This window comes from Uloborus diversus, chromosome 7, assembly GCF_026930045.1.
Source record: "Uloborus diversus isolate 005 chromosome 7, Udiv.v.3.1, whole genome shotgun sequence".
Classification (NCBI taxonomy): Eukaryota; Metazoa; Arthropoda; class Arachnida; order Araneae; family Uloboridae; genus Uloborus; species Uloborus diversus.
This window is the reverse complement of record NC_072737.1, coordinates 16,457,666-16,473,033: the sequence shown is the minus strand read 5'-3', so window position 1 is coordinate 16,473,033 and position 15,368 is coordinate 16,457,666.

The window sequence follows — 15,368 nt, the reverse complement described above, 5'->3', positions numbered from 1 at the left end:
TTCCGTTTAAATGGAAAATAATCAGCCAAATCTAGTTATTATTAGCCAATCTTGGGGAAAAAACGTTACTTTAAGATTTGACTTGAGAAAAGCCTCAAACAGTCAGACGAAACACAAAAATATTCAACAATTCTAGCTTTGAACTGGGAGTTGAGATGATACACTAAAAAATGAATTGTATTGAGGAAAGCCTTCGAACATGGAACAAAAAAACCCATAACTCGTTTTTCATACAACTTAGAACTTTCTAACAGATGCCATCTTCAGCAGAAAAATAAGCGCTTTCGATGGACACATAATTTTAATATGTGCACATATTTTTTCACCGTCATATTGGGGCATTTATGCGAAAATTCGGACAAATTAGAATAAAAAAGGAACTATCAGTCGGATTTTTTTCGAACTGGTCTACAAACCTCCCCAGTGCCAAAAAGAACAAACGGTGAAAGTTTCAGCCAAATCTGCCGCTCAGTTTCTGAGATCTTAGGGAACAAATTTACCAAACTCCATTTTTATATATATAGATAAACCATCAGACGGAACCTTTAAATCTACCTTCCAGGATACTTATCCGAAGGTTCTTACAAATCCCGAGAGAGAAAAATAAAACCTTGCGGCTAGTCCTTTCGAAATAATATAATATTATTTCAGAAGACATCTTACATTGATTTTGCCTACAAACCCTGAAAAGAAGGCTCCAAAAGATTTTACCTATTATTTTACAATATTTGTAGATCGCTGCTTTCCCTCATTTTTGACTTCGACTGGAAAACAAAAAATACCTATCACTCGCTGGAAAAGCAAAGCCTGTTCTTGCATTTCCGTCAATTTACTGAAGCGAATGCGGACTTACAGCTTATGAGGCCACATATTCTAGATGCAGATCCTGATGTTCCGACTCCAGCCATGAAAAATTCGACCCAATATATTGAAATTGTGCCAGACAAAACTAACTCGATCATCCCATTAATTCGATATTCAGTTTTGAATTTTAATCCATGTTTTATCTATTGATATCCCTCTCTTCAATTTGATTTTTGTATTCCAGAATTTGTAAATAAAGTTAAGCATTGTAAACTGGTTATCCTATTTTGAAAGAGTAACTAAATTAAGTTTAATTAACCACCAGCTCCAGCTACAAGTATATATGTACACTTTAATGGCATGGTTTCGCAGTTAACGTTGGACCATGGAAGAGGTCCTCTGGCTATAAAGTTTGACAATCTCCGGCATAGTGTATATCTGCCAAATTTTGACGGGTTTTTTTTATTATCTAGATCAATTGTAACGATTAGAATAAAAGGGTATCAGGTGTTTCTATGTCGGTCGAGTACACGCCAGAAATCTTCACTAATAATAAAGCTGAAAGTCTGGATGTCTGTGACGCGCATAGCGCGTAGACCGTTGGACCGATTTTTATGAAATTGGCACAGAATTAGTTCGTAGCATGGGGGTGAGACCTTAAAGCGATTTTTCGAAAATTCGATTTTGTTCTGTTTCTATTCCAATTCTAAGAACATTTTACCGAGAAAATTATCATAACGTGGACAAGCAAATTACCATAACGTGGACGAGCAAATAAACATAGCAAATTGGCAAGAAATTCATCATCCATTACTTGTAAATATACAGTCGAACCGAATGACTTCTTAATTTTTTACTTCAGGCAAAGCCGTGCGGGTACCAGTAGTAGTCAATAAAAAAGGCATGATTCTGAAACATTATGCAAAACCAAACTGTTCAAAATCAACCCTGGAAAAATTTAATGAATGGTGAAAACCACCACCCTTCTTCGTTTCTTTATTCGTTTGGAAGAATTCCACTTCCCTAGTCAATGACTTGTTCAGTACCCCTCTGTTTACTACAGTATGGAAATATTTTGTTTAGAATTTCCTACATTAGACGCCATTTATCGTGTGCAGCTGTACTTACGGTTGTCCGGTATATAGCGTAAAGTTGCTATTTAATCTCAATTTTTTTCGTATTTTTCTACTCACTTGCCTGTTTTTGTGATTGATGTGAACCTCTCAGTTTTGCACTAATGAAGAGGCTCCACTTGTTAATCTCGAAACACTATGCGAATTTTATGCCCCTTTTATTCCTTTTCACTTTTTATAAGTTGTGTCACGTCATTTAAGTTCATATCTGTACGCTTTATATTGTTAAATGAACTAGTGGTACCCGCACGGCTTTGCCTGTAATAGAAAATTAAATCTTTTGTTCGCCTGCATATTTACAAATAATGTATGGTGAATTTTCTCGCCAATTGGCTTGTGCCCATGTTACGGTTCCACGTTATGATAATTTCGTAATTTACTCGTCCATCTTATGATAATTTTGTTCTTAAAATTGGAATAGAAAAAGAACCACATCGAATTTTCGAACAATCGCTTCGAGGTGCACAACCCCATGCTACGAACTAATTCTGTGCCAAATTTCATGAAAATCGGCCGAACGGTCTAGGTGCACAGAGATCCTGACAGACAGAAATCCGGACAGAGAGAGATCCTGACAGACAGAGATCCGGACAAAGAGACTTTCAGCTTTATTATTAGTAAAGATGACAGCTCATAAATGTTGATAAATAATATGGATACATTAATATACTAATAATTTCTACGAGCAGAATAAAAATGATTTGATCTTCTTGATTCAAAATGCACGATGTTGAATGATATTACTAAAAAAAATTGGGCTAAAAATAGTAACGATTGAAAATTGTGCTAAGAAATGCTGTAAAAATTGTGGATTTCTACCTCAAATGTTTTCCCACTGTATTTATGAGCATTTTGTAGATCATTAGCTACGTTTATAAAAGAAATACTTAAGGTATGAACTTACCACAGATCTCTGTTGGACGTCTGCCTTATCTTGGAGTAGTAGCGCCACGGTGTTGAGGTGGCCGTAACGTGCTGCAAAATGCAGGGCTGTTTCACCATCCTAGAAGACATAAATGTAACAGTTATTTTGCCTTGGTACTGCTTTGAAAAATCCTCTACAAATAATACTTTTGTGCAAACGTCAAACAATATCCGGCTCTCTGCATATAAAACTTATTAAATTGTAAACTCGTCTTTAACGATGTACTATTGCGAAGAAGCTACATTTACAGATTGCATTTAGGAGAAATCTGTAAATACTTTTATTGTAGAAATCGCAAATCGATATTTAGTGCGGATTGCATAAAACATATAAAGAAACTTTGAATTTGCTTTAAAAAAAAACTAAAGTTTCGTTTCAGTAAGTTACCGCCCTATAGCCAGGGCTAAGGCAGAAATACATGAAATACACCGCCAAATCAATCAATTCCAGCCGAGGACTGCAGTTTCGTGCTTATTAGCACTCATCAGTCCGGCATAGGAAGTGATTGAGCTGCAGGTGGAAAACCTTTTAAGGAAGCCAAGAGAGCCAAACAAACTGGCAGCTAATACAGAATTAGCACTGACCAGACGAGTGACCGAAGCAATGTTTCGGTTCAATTCGAAGATTGAAGGCAAGGCATGGTAATTATGCGGTGTATTTCATGTAAAGTTGCGTTATCAAAGATTACCTGTTAGAGTTAGAAAACAAATATTTATCTCCTTGATCACTTCACTTTATTTGAGAACGTAAAAAAAAGTTTTTTTTTTAATAACATTTAATTTTGAATTCGGGGTAAAAATTGTAGGACAAACAACGTTTCTGTTTAATTATAAATGATTGATGCAAAAATTAAAATTTTTCTTCACATTTTTGCTTGTTGACTTCACACACATACAAATGTTAAGCATTATCTGCAACTCTTCATATAAGATCGATTTGATTATAGATTCGTTTCTCCTGCAACCAAGTACTATTGCGAAAAAGCCACATTTACAGATTCCAATTGAAGTGATTAGTGGAATAAAAACCTGCTTAATTTGTTTTTAAAAATGTAACAGGAGCGAAAAAAAGCATTGCATTCACTTCATTTTTTAAAAAGATTTTTATTTATTTATTTATTTATTTTTTAGAGCAGTATTTTCTACTTTGTAGGGATACAAAAAAATTGGATTCAGTTAGTTTTAAAGTAAGTGACCTTATTTTATTTTTATTCTTAAGTTTTCCATTCAAATTCCAGTTAAATTCACGCGGTTTCTCGCTTTTGTGCTATGTACCAGCCTGTACAACTGTGAGTTTATTAACCAATTTACTGTAATAAAGTTGTCAATGTTACCCGTACGTTTTTACAGTGGTGATAGGGTATAAAAGCATGGATTCGGGAGTAAAATGGGTTTTCGGCAGCGGTTTTTAACCTGTTTAAGTGGGAGATTTGTTCCAAATTATTTTGCGGTTCAAAACTGGACAAAAAATCAAATTGTGAAGAAAAAAACTTTAGAAGATTTATGGATTTAGCTGGTTTTAATGCCGAAAACCTCCCTTAAGGATTTTAATCTATAGTACGGTTGCAGGGATGTTAAGTATTAATAATACGGTTCCGATAAATTAATAGCACAAAAACACACTCGATTACCTAAATTACAATTACATAATCGTGATTACTTCAATCCTGCTTTCGTTATGAACTGCGTTATCAAAGCGTTTAAGTTTGTACAACGTTTCGAAAAAAGAGAGAGAGAGTTCGACCCAATTTTAAATCATGAGAAGAGTTCCTATGAACTGGCAGAGGTAATTCCTTTCTTAGTGTGGTATGAGAAGTTAATAAGTTTAAACTGTAATGAGAACGAGGTTTTTAACACATTACAATCAAAAGGTTTATGGAATTTTAAAAGCTTGTATGCTCCTAAGTCACTATATAACTAGTATGTTGTGGCCATCACGAAACTTTCTTCTATATTTTTCCTTTTTCTGATCCCTCCCCATGGTTGACGAAGAAGCAATATTCCTAACAAAAACAAAATTACACATGCAAAAACTTGACGACCATCCCAATGTCTGAATTATTGTAAAAGCAAAGCAAAGAGCGAAAATTGAAAGTTATTTTAAAAGCCTTGCTTGAATTAATTACAAATATTTTATTTATTAACAAACATAAGATGGCAACAGTTAAAAATTTTAAATCATTGAGATAATATTTCCGATCATTTCCATACAATTGAAATCACGAGAAATACGCAGACGACAATCCATTACGATTTATCTTTCTTATTGTTGCATTAATAAAGCTATTTTTATTCGCAAAAAAAAAAAAAAAAATCAACACCTCTTGGAGCGATTGGCGTCAAAATTGAACCAAAGCCTGTTTACGTATGGATTCACATATATTCCAAATTTCAATCAGAACGCAGCATTACTTCTTGAGATAGGGCACTCACAATAGAAAAAAAAGAACGGGCGATTGCGCTACCCCCTTTTTAGCTGTTGACACCAAAATAAAATCAGCTCTTATACCCACTAAGGGCTACTTGTCAAAAACTTTTTGTTTGATTCCGTTCGTTATTTCTTGAGATACAGCAGTCACAATTGACGACAAAAAACGTTCTATAACTCAACCCCCGTTTGAGCTATTGACACCAAAATTGAATCAGCACCTGCTCCTGTTAAGGGCAACATGGGGACCAAATTTTGTTTGATTCTGCCAGTTACTTCCTGAGGAATAGCAAGCACGCGCAACTCAAAAAACGTCCCATTGCTCCACCCCCCTTGGAGGAGTTCGTGCCAAAAACCAATGGGCACAAGTTCACATAGGGGCACATATGTGTACCAAATTTCGTTCAATTTAATGCGGTAGTTTTTACTGTAGAGCAGCCACAAAAAACTGGTCACACACAGACGTGACACACATACACACACACATACACATACACACAGACAGACAGATAGTTTCCAAAAATAGTCGAAATGGACTCAGCACACCTCAAAACGTTCGAATCCGTCAAAATTCGAAATTCGAAAATTTGCACGAATCCAATACTTTCTTCTATATATTAGATAAGAAAGTAAAAATTTAGAGCAAGGTTTTTGCTCAATATTTCACTGACAGTGTAATCTCATATTTATAGCATACTAGCTGTACCCGACGCGCGTTGCTACGCCAAAAAAAAACATCATTATACTGATTTTCATGACAATCGGTTGAACGGGGCAGAAATTGCTACTCTGCAGTGCCACCTGGTGGCGAGTTGCTTCAATGAGCATATTATGCACCTTCTCCGTGGAAAAATACATATATATAGCAATTTTCATAATAATCGGTCCAGGTATCAAGTGAAGCCGTGACTATACTCAAATTTTGTACTCACGCAGTTTGCAAGATCAATCAATCGCTAAAAATATCAAATAGAAAAAGTTTTAAATCCCCCCGTTGCATGAAAAGCCATAAAACAATAAAGAAAGAATTTATTTGTTCAAACTCAAGAAAAATGGCAACAGCTAACTTCTTATCAATGAGATCTTTCACGCGAATTAATTTCTGCAGCCGATCATTTTATTCGTATTTATCCAATGGATTGTGACTTAAATTGGAATAAAAAAGGAACTATCGATCGGATTTTTTTCGAACTGGTCCATAAACATTCCCAGTACCAAAAATAACGAGCTGATGTGTGCATCACATGACTTCCTTTTACACCAATTTAATGCTATTTCCCTATTATTGCAATTTTAATGGGATTCTCTCTCTAACTCTTTAAATATCACTAGCAATGGCCACATTGAAAGCAGATTTAAAAAAAAAAAAAAAAATCGCCAAATTTTTCGCCAAGTTGGCGACAAAACTTGGCAACCAAAAGACTGGCGATATATCGCCAAGTGACCGCCAAATTATAACACCACTTGAGTTTGCATCGAAATTAACAATGATTTCCCCCCAAAAAGGTGCAAAAGACCCCTTTAGAAACACCCGAATGCAACCAAAATAGGAGGTGCACAACTAGACCCCACTACGAGTCTATGTACCAAATTTCAACTTTCTAGGACATACCATTTTTGAGTTATGCGAGATACATACGCACATACGCACATACATACAGACGTCACGAGAAAAGTCGTTGTAATTACCTCGGTGATGGTCAAAATGGATATTTCGCGTGTCTATACATTCTTAGGCACTTTTCCGCATGTGGTCGAATCGAAAAAAAAACTCAACATTCATTTGGGGGTGAGCAAAATGGAAATTAAGGGCGATTTTTGAGTGAAAATTTTTTCGCGAATACAATACTTCCTTTTTTGTAAAAGGAAGTAACAAACGGTGAAAGTTTCAGCCAAATCTGCTGGGTAGTTTTTGAGTTCATGGATGACATACAGACAAACGTTCATTTTTACTTCCTTTTACAAAAAAGGAAGTATTGTATTCGCGAAAAAATTTTCACTCAAAAATCGCCCTTAATTTCCATTTTGCTCACCCCCAAATGAATGTTGAGTTTTTTTTTCGATTCGACCACATGCGGAAAAGTGCCTAAGAATGTATAGACACGCGAAATATCCATTTTGACCATCACCGAGGTAATTACAACGACTTTTCTCGTGACGTCTGTATGTATGTGCGTATGTGTGTATGTGCGTATGTGCGTATGTGCGTATGTGCGTATGTATCTCGCATAACTCAAAAATGGTATGTCCTAGAAAGTTGAAATTCGGTACATAGACTCGTAGTGGGGTCTAGTTGTGCACCTCCCCTTTTGGTTGCTTTCGGATGTTCCTAAGGGGGTCTTTTGCACCTTTTTGGGGGGAAATCATTGTTAATATCAATGCAAACTTAAGTGGTGTTACAATTTGGCGGACACTTGGCGATATATCGCCAGTCTTTTGGTCGCCAAGTTTTGTCGCCAACTTGGCGGAAAATTTGGCGATTTTTTTTATCTGGTTTTAATTTGGCCATCGTTTTTAATATTTAGAGATTAAACTATTGAATCACATTAAAATTGCCAATAATGGGAAAATGACATTAAAATGGAGTAAAAGGAAGTCATGTGAGGCACACATCAGCTCGTTATATATAAAGATGATAGGTACATATTGAGCTGTCTATTATTTTTATCAGGCATTGTTACTACACCTTGCTTCTCTCTTATCATATTTTCAGTAAATAAATTTTAGTATCAAAATTTTATTCAAATAAATTATGAATTTTATGAGTATAACGTCTAAAGCCGCTATATATACAGACCGACGCATCAGCTTAAGTTAAGCCATTTTGGATCGGATTTTTCATTGTTGTGGAGCTAGGGTTAACACAGCAAAGTTTCGTGTTTCGCCAAATTTGCTGAAAATCATATTTTATTTAATACACAATTCACGTGCAGCTAATAATCGCTCGCAGTGAACAATCACCAGAAAAGACAACTCAAACACGCGCTCTGATCCAAAATGGCTGATTTTAAGCTGATGCGACGGCTCGTATATAGGGACCTTAATAACGTCTAATGCTTGTACAATACACAAACATAAGTGAAGTATACACATACCCATCTTATTTACGTCAAAACTTTTTTTAAAGATTATTATTCTGTGAAATTCTTTCTTTTAGCTACTGTATATCTTTCTGTGAATTTACTATGAACTTAAGATTTGTATATCTTTTTAATTACACATAAAATGAATGTATTTATGCACAAAGGGTGTTGATCTATGCGTATGAGAAACAAAATTGTGGCTTTTTTTTTTTTTTTTAAATCATCAAGAGTGCTTTTTATCCCCTTTCCTGCTAAGTACGAAAAAAGCATAGAATAGAAACCATGTCAATTCAACAAGCGCTTTAACATGATCGTCTCGGATTTTTTTAAATTTAACATATGTTAAAATTCATAAAAAACTGAGAAATACGTTTCTTCTTTTCGTTTTGCCCAAAACAATTTCTAGGCCGAGATACAGACTGCCAAAGATGGCAGTCCAGTCATGATTTCTCACTTGGGATTTTCGTCAAAATCTTTAAAGTACATTATCTCAGGAACGGTATAATATATTTTATTGCGGTTTGTTTTATTTAAAAGGATATTTTTTTTTGTTTAAAAACATGTGCAACATTTTGAAATATGTGCTTTAGTTTTTTTTTCCACAGTCTTTTGGAAACAAAAAGTTTAAAATAATGTTTTCGATTTTTCTCAAATATGTCATTTTCAAAAGTTTCTTTTTTTGCAGTTTATTAGTACCACTCAGCACTACGTTCCCTGAACAGGAGAGCTTCCACTTTTTCGTTTAACATATTTTAGAGGCATTTGAAAAAATGAGGGTTTGTGAGGAACTCTTTACATAATTGCAGACCTGAAAATTCAAAAAAAAAAAAAAAAAAATCCGCAACAAGTGGCCAGAAAACATTTTTCGAAAGAATCGTGAAGCTAAATGTTCTCACTAAATTTCATATCCTGAAGGAAATGGCGACTCCAAATGAAAATTTCGCTACATAACTTAATTAAAAGTGTTTTCTGGTCACTTGTTGCGATTTTTTTTTTTTTTTTTTGAATCTACACGTCTTCAATTACGTAAAGAGTTCCTTAAAAACCCTCATTTTTTCAAATGCCTCTAAAATCTGTTAGACGAAAAAGTGGAAGTTCTCATTTTCAGGGAACGTAGTGCTCAGTGATACTAATAAACTGTAAAAAAATGACTAAAACTGACAAATTTGAGAAAAATTAAGAACATTATTTTAAACTTTTTTTTCAAAAGATTGTGGAAAAAAACTAAAGCACATATTTTAAAATGTTGCGTATTTTTTTAAACAAGAAAAAATATCCTTTTAAATAAAACAAACCGCAACAAAATATGTTCTACTTTTCCTGAGATAATGTACTTTAAAAATTTTGACGAAAATCCTAAGTGAGAAATCATGACAGGATCGCCATATTTGGCAGCCTGCATCTCGACCTAGGAATTTTTTTTGGGCAAAACAAAGAAAAAAAAAAAAACGTATATCTTAAATTTTTGTGAATTTTAACATATTTTAAATTCAAAAAAATCCGAGACCATCATGTTACAGCCCTTGTTGAATTGACATGGATTCTCCCATATATATATCCCCATAGATCCTATAGGCAGAGGGAAATGGTTACTTTTATTTACTTAGTTTGTTAAAATGTACTATTTCTTTCAACTAAACTTAATAGTTAGTTGGTTAAAAGTTGCTGGTTTGTGGCCTTTTTTTTTCAAACTCTCAGGAGTTCTTTTCATCTCTTTTCTTGTTACGTATGAAAAAAAGCAAAAAAAAAAGAAGAAGAAATCCCCATAGAGTCTATAGGCATAGGAAAATGGTTACTTTTAGGGTAACAGACAAGATTTGCATTTTATAGCTACTGGATATCTAAGAATCGGTAGACATGAGTTGAGGATCAGCACTCACTTCTTGCTCAGCGTTGGTTTCCGCTCCGCTCTTGAGAAGCAATTCTGCGCATTTTTCTCCTCCGGGAGTCCGTGCAGCGATGTGCAACGGCGTCTCTCCAGACTGAAGGGAAAAATACATAAGAAAGGTATGTAAGACAAACGAAATTAATATATGTACTCAGCATGAAATGATATTCTTTCGACTCAACTGTGACCGACATTTTAAAGAAAACTCGGGTGTCAGACATGGGCGGCTTGTGCACCAAAAAAGTGGGGGATCAGAAAAAGATCGCGGGGTTGAGAGGCGTGGCCTCAGAAGCTGAGGGTTTTTTTTTTTGTAAAATTAGGTTACATTGAAAGTTTTTAACATTACCGATTCTATGATCAACAAAAAATGTGGAATATTTCCTCACAAACGTAAGATGGTCACTGTAAACTTTCGCCTTCCTATTTAGGGTTCCATTTTCATGAAATAAGTTGAGAAAAGTCCATATATTTGTAGTTTTTATTTTTTACTTCCGTGAAATAAATCAATCTACCCCATAAAAACTTATTTTTGAATCGATCATTTATTTCTACCTCTGAAAAGTGAAGGGGCAAGGCCCCTTTAGTTTTGAAAGTGAGGGGAAAGTTGCTCCCTTTCTCCTTGTCTCCGTACGATTCACCTATAATATCAGAGTTGAACCCAGAAGGCCGAAAATTCCGGTAAACACCAAATTCTGACGTGCACTTACACTTGCAGTTCTTCTATTTCTTTATACCACCATCGATCTAATATTTTTTTATTAAATACTAGTGGCACCCGCACGGCTTCGCCCGTAATAGAAAAATTAAAGGTCTTTTGGTTCGCCTGTATATTTACGAATAATGTATGGTGAATTTTCTCGCCAATTGGCTTGTACCGACGTTATAGTTCCACGTTATGATAATTTCGTATCTCGCCAATTGGCTTGCTTGTGCCCATGTTACGGTTCCACGTTATGATAATTTCGTAATTTATGATAGTTTTTTTCTTAAAATTGGAATAAAAAAAGAATCACATCGAATTTTCGAAAAATCGCTTCGAGGTGCACACCCCCATGCTACAAACTAACTTTGTGCCAAATTTCATGAAAATCGGCCGAACGGTCTAGGCGCTATGCGCGTCACAGACATCCAGACAGAGAGATTTTCAGCTTTATTATTAGTAACTAGTGGCACCCGCACGGCTTCGCCCGTAATAGAAAAATTAAAGGTCTTTTGGTTCGCTTGTATATTTACAAATAATGTATGGTGAATTTTCTCGCCAATTGGCTTGTACCGACGTTACGGTTCCACGTTATGATGATTTCGTCATTTATGATAGTTTTTGTTCTTAAAATTGGAATAAAAAAAGAACCACATCGAATGTTCGAAAAATCGCTTCGAGGTGCACACCCCCATGCTACATACTAGCTTGATGCCAAATTTTATGAAAATCGGCCGAACGGTTTAGGCGCTATGCGCGTCACAGACATCCTACAGATATCCTACAGACATCCTACAGACATCCAGACATCTAGACATCCTCTGGACAGAGAGACTTTCTGCTTTATTATTAGTAATAAAAGAAAAGATAGAGAAGAAGAAATCAAGACTTCTGTTCACCCCATTTTCAATGTGGTTTAGCCTTTGTTCAAGACCAATAGAATCGCCTTTTCAGTGCATTTAATCTTTGGGCTATAGTCAAAACAGCTGAATGTTTTAAGTTAATAAGCCGTACTGAGTTTTAAGAGATAAAACATTATTATTTTACCTTTTAATATAAATTACAAAATTTTCTTTTCTTGAGAATGACTATTTAAACACAGAATATTCTAAAAAAATGTAGAATTTTTAATCAAAATTATGAAATTTATTTCAATTTTTTATATAAATTTCAAAATGCTTCTTGCATTTTAATTTTTGATTTTAATTTTATTTATTTACTAGTGGCACCCGCACGGCTTCGCCCGTAATAGAAAAATTAAAGGTCTTTTGGTTCGCTTGTATATTTACAAATAATGTATGGTGAATTTTCTCGCCAATTGGCTTGTACCGACGTTACGGTTCCACGCTATGATAATTTCGTATCTCGCCAATTGGCTTGTGCCCATGTTACGGTTCCACGTTACGATAATTTCGTAATTTATGATACTTTTTTTCTTAAAATTGGAATAAAAAAAGAACCACATCGAATTTTCGAAAAATCGCTTCGAGGTGCACACCCTCATGCTACATACTAACTTTGTGCCAAATTTCATGAAAATCGGCCGAACGGTTTAGGCGCTATGCGCGTCACAGACATCCTACAGACATCCAGACATCCTCCGGACAGAGAGACTTTCTGCTTTATTATTAGTAAGGATTTATTTTTTTGCCTAATAAAAGAAAGTTACACAAAAATAAAATCTGCATTCATTTTTGAATGTCAATAAAATATTGAAACTTTTTTTATTTTTGGTTTTTACAAATGTTTTCCCGAGAGTTTTCATTTTAAAACCATTTGTATTGTTTTCAAATGACTTTTTTACTGCTGCGGTCACTCCCAAACTACGAGTGGCGGTCGCGATGTGTCACTTGCTGCTGCCGATCAGGGACGGCAAAAATATAGCGCGAAATACAATACAAATATCTCGCTACAGATATGTCGCTAGTGAAAAGGTTAATATATTTCAATCAAATAATGAATGAACGATTTTGTGTAACTAGTCAAATTTAACAAATTACTAATTTTCAAACTTACCAACCCAAAAAAAAATAACATTCTGAAATCGTACTGATCGACGAAATTCGATTTTAGAAAGAAAAAAAAGTCTTTTGCGAATCATTTTAAAAACTGACTCAACTGAAATCTCATAAAATTGACATTCAAGTAAGTAAAGATTTCAATGCAAAGAATTGATATTACAGTCGGACCTCCATATATCGAAGGTGCAAATTGCCAGAAAAAAATTTGATGGATAGAAATTTCGATATATAGAAACGTTCTTATCTTATCATAAAAATCTCCTAAAACATTAAAGTTAAAGCTAATTTTCGTTCGTGAAACCCAATTTCTAATTTATACGATCATCGGATTAAACGAAAGTTAATAACTGAAAAATTAACAGAAATTACATTTTTGTGCCTTCGTACATCTTCATTCTTCGGCAGTTCAACTTGATTTGCAACATGAGGGGATTTTCGTTTTGACAATGTAATCGAGAGAAAAGTAAAAAATCAATCTACTTAATTTTTACTGAAGCTAAAAAGACTAGGAATGATAATCAACAAACAAAAAATAATAACTTGAAACTGATTTTACAGTGTTACTGGTTACAACTAAGATTTGAAATAAACTTGAGGGAATTTAAGAACTCCGGAACGAAACAACGACCCTATCTACACACCCCTCAGACCCAGATTTCTTATGAGCCCCTTAGCAACCTTTATTTAACACTAGCAAAAATACCCGGCGTTGCCTGGGTCAGTAATAATTGTGAGAAACAATCGCTAATGTCTTTCGTTTTCTGTTTTAATTGAAAAAACTCAAAACACAGCGCTTTGACGTGATTAAAAATCGGGCTTCTTCTTTCCCCCTAAAAGTAAAATGGCAATAAGTGTAAAGAACGAAAGAGTTTTCATTTAGAAACGTAAGCACGAGTTGAAGCCAATAAAAATTGGAAGAATTTCCAAAATATGAACTAACAAAAACAAAGATCACTAAAAAAACTTTGCGCTTTATTTAGTTAAATAGTACTCACACACAAAAAGAAAAAAAACTTTCTACTATGTTTCCCTAAGTGCAAAAAGTAGAGTTTCCAAATGTTTAAATGGCTTTAAACTCATGTTTGCTCCGGAGAACCCTTGATTCAAAATTTTCATTATGATTACTTTTAATGTTGCTGTTGTTAGGCAGCGAATTTTCGAAACAATGGGTTTAATCTTTAATCATTTGATGTGGAAATTACATGACATTTACAGTTTTCGATCACGTCGTGTTTAAACTAAGATTTTTGGCAATAAATTATAGCCTAAGTTGTTCCCTGATAATGTAGCTATCAATGTGGAAAAAATGGTTAAAATCCGTCCAGTAGTTTTGAAGTTTACCCCGGACATCCGGACAGAAGTAGCCCTTTATGTATAAAGATAATTTTCTCCCCTAACCTACATTTTTCATGAGACAAACAGTCTAAAGTGGAAAAAAATATTTACGAATGTCTCGAAAAAAATTTCGATGTATAGAGATTTTTTCGATACATAGAAACAATTTTTCTATGTAATGAACATTAAAATTTGCTGGGATTTCGATACATAGAAAATTTTGATATGTGGAAGTTCGATATATGGAGGCTCGACTGCATATTAATACAAGATAAAGAAAGAAATTTTTTTTAGAAATGTTGTGTAATTTAACGCATACAATCGGTTGCATTGTACTCACTTTTCCAGCCTTGAGTCGTATTTGCGCACCATATCCAAGTAAGGTTTCGACGACGCGGGGTTGACAGCCTTGTACGGCGATGTGCAGTGCAGTACATCCGTCCTGTTCGTCAAAGCACAGAATGGAAAACGTGTTATACTCAGTTTTAGTGAAGATATTAAGTCACTCAGGTTGAAATTGAACTCATGATTGTGAGTGCATTTCAAATGGTTTCACAAGGAAGTATTAGATAGAAAAAATGTTATTTAGAAAACTACATGTATATTTTTCCTGACCAGAATGTTAATCAATAACCTAAAGATTTGATCAATTAATGATTTTAATAAAATGACAAATTAAATTTCCAAATAATTTTGAATACGAAATTACTTCAAACGATGACAAAAATATATCTACTCAATACACACAAATTACATTAAATTTAATGTTATAAAAACATTGATAGTATGAGCATAACAAAGCATACAATAAGAGAGGCAACAAGTCAGAATATTTCAATAGGAGATTAATAATTGTATCAAGAAAAAAATAAAAAGTATACACTACAACTACAAAATGTAAGATGAATGTAATGCTGTTGATAATCACAAAAAGGTTACAAGCAAAAGTTATAGAAAACAACATGATAATTCTAATAAATGCAAATATTACACAAATCAATATTTCAGAGAATGTAAAACTAATATCAGTGGTAAATGTATAAGAAAAGTTT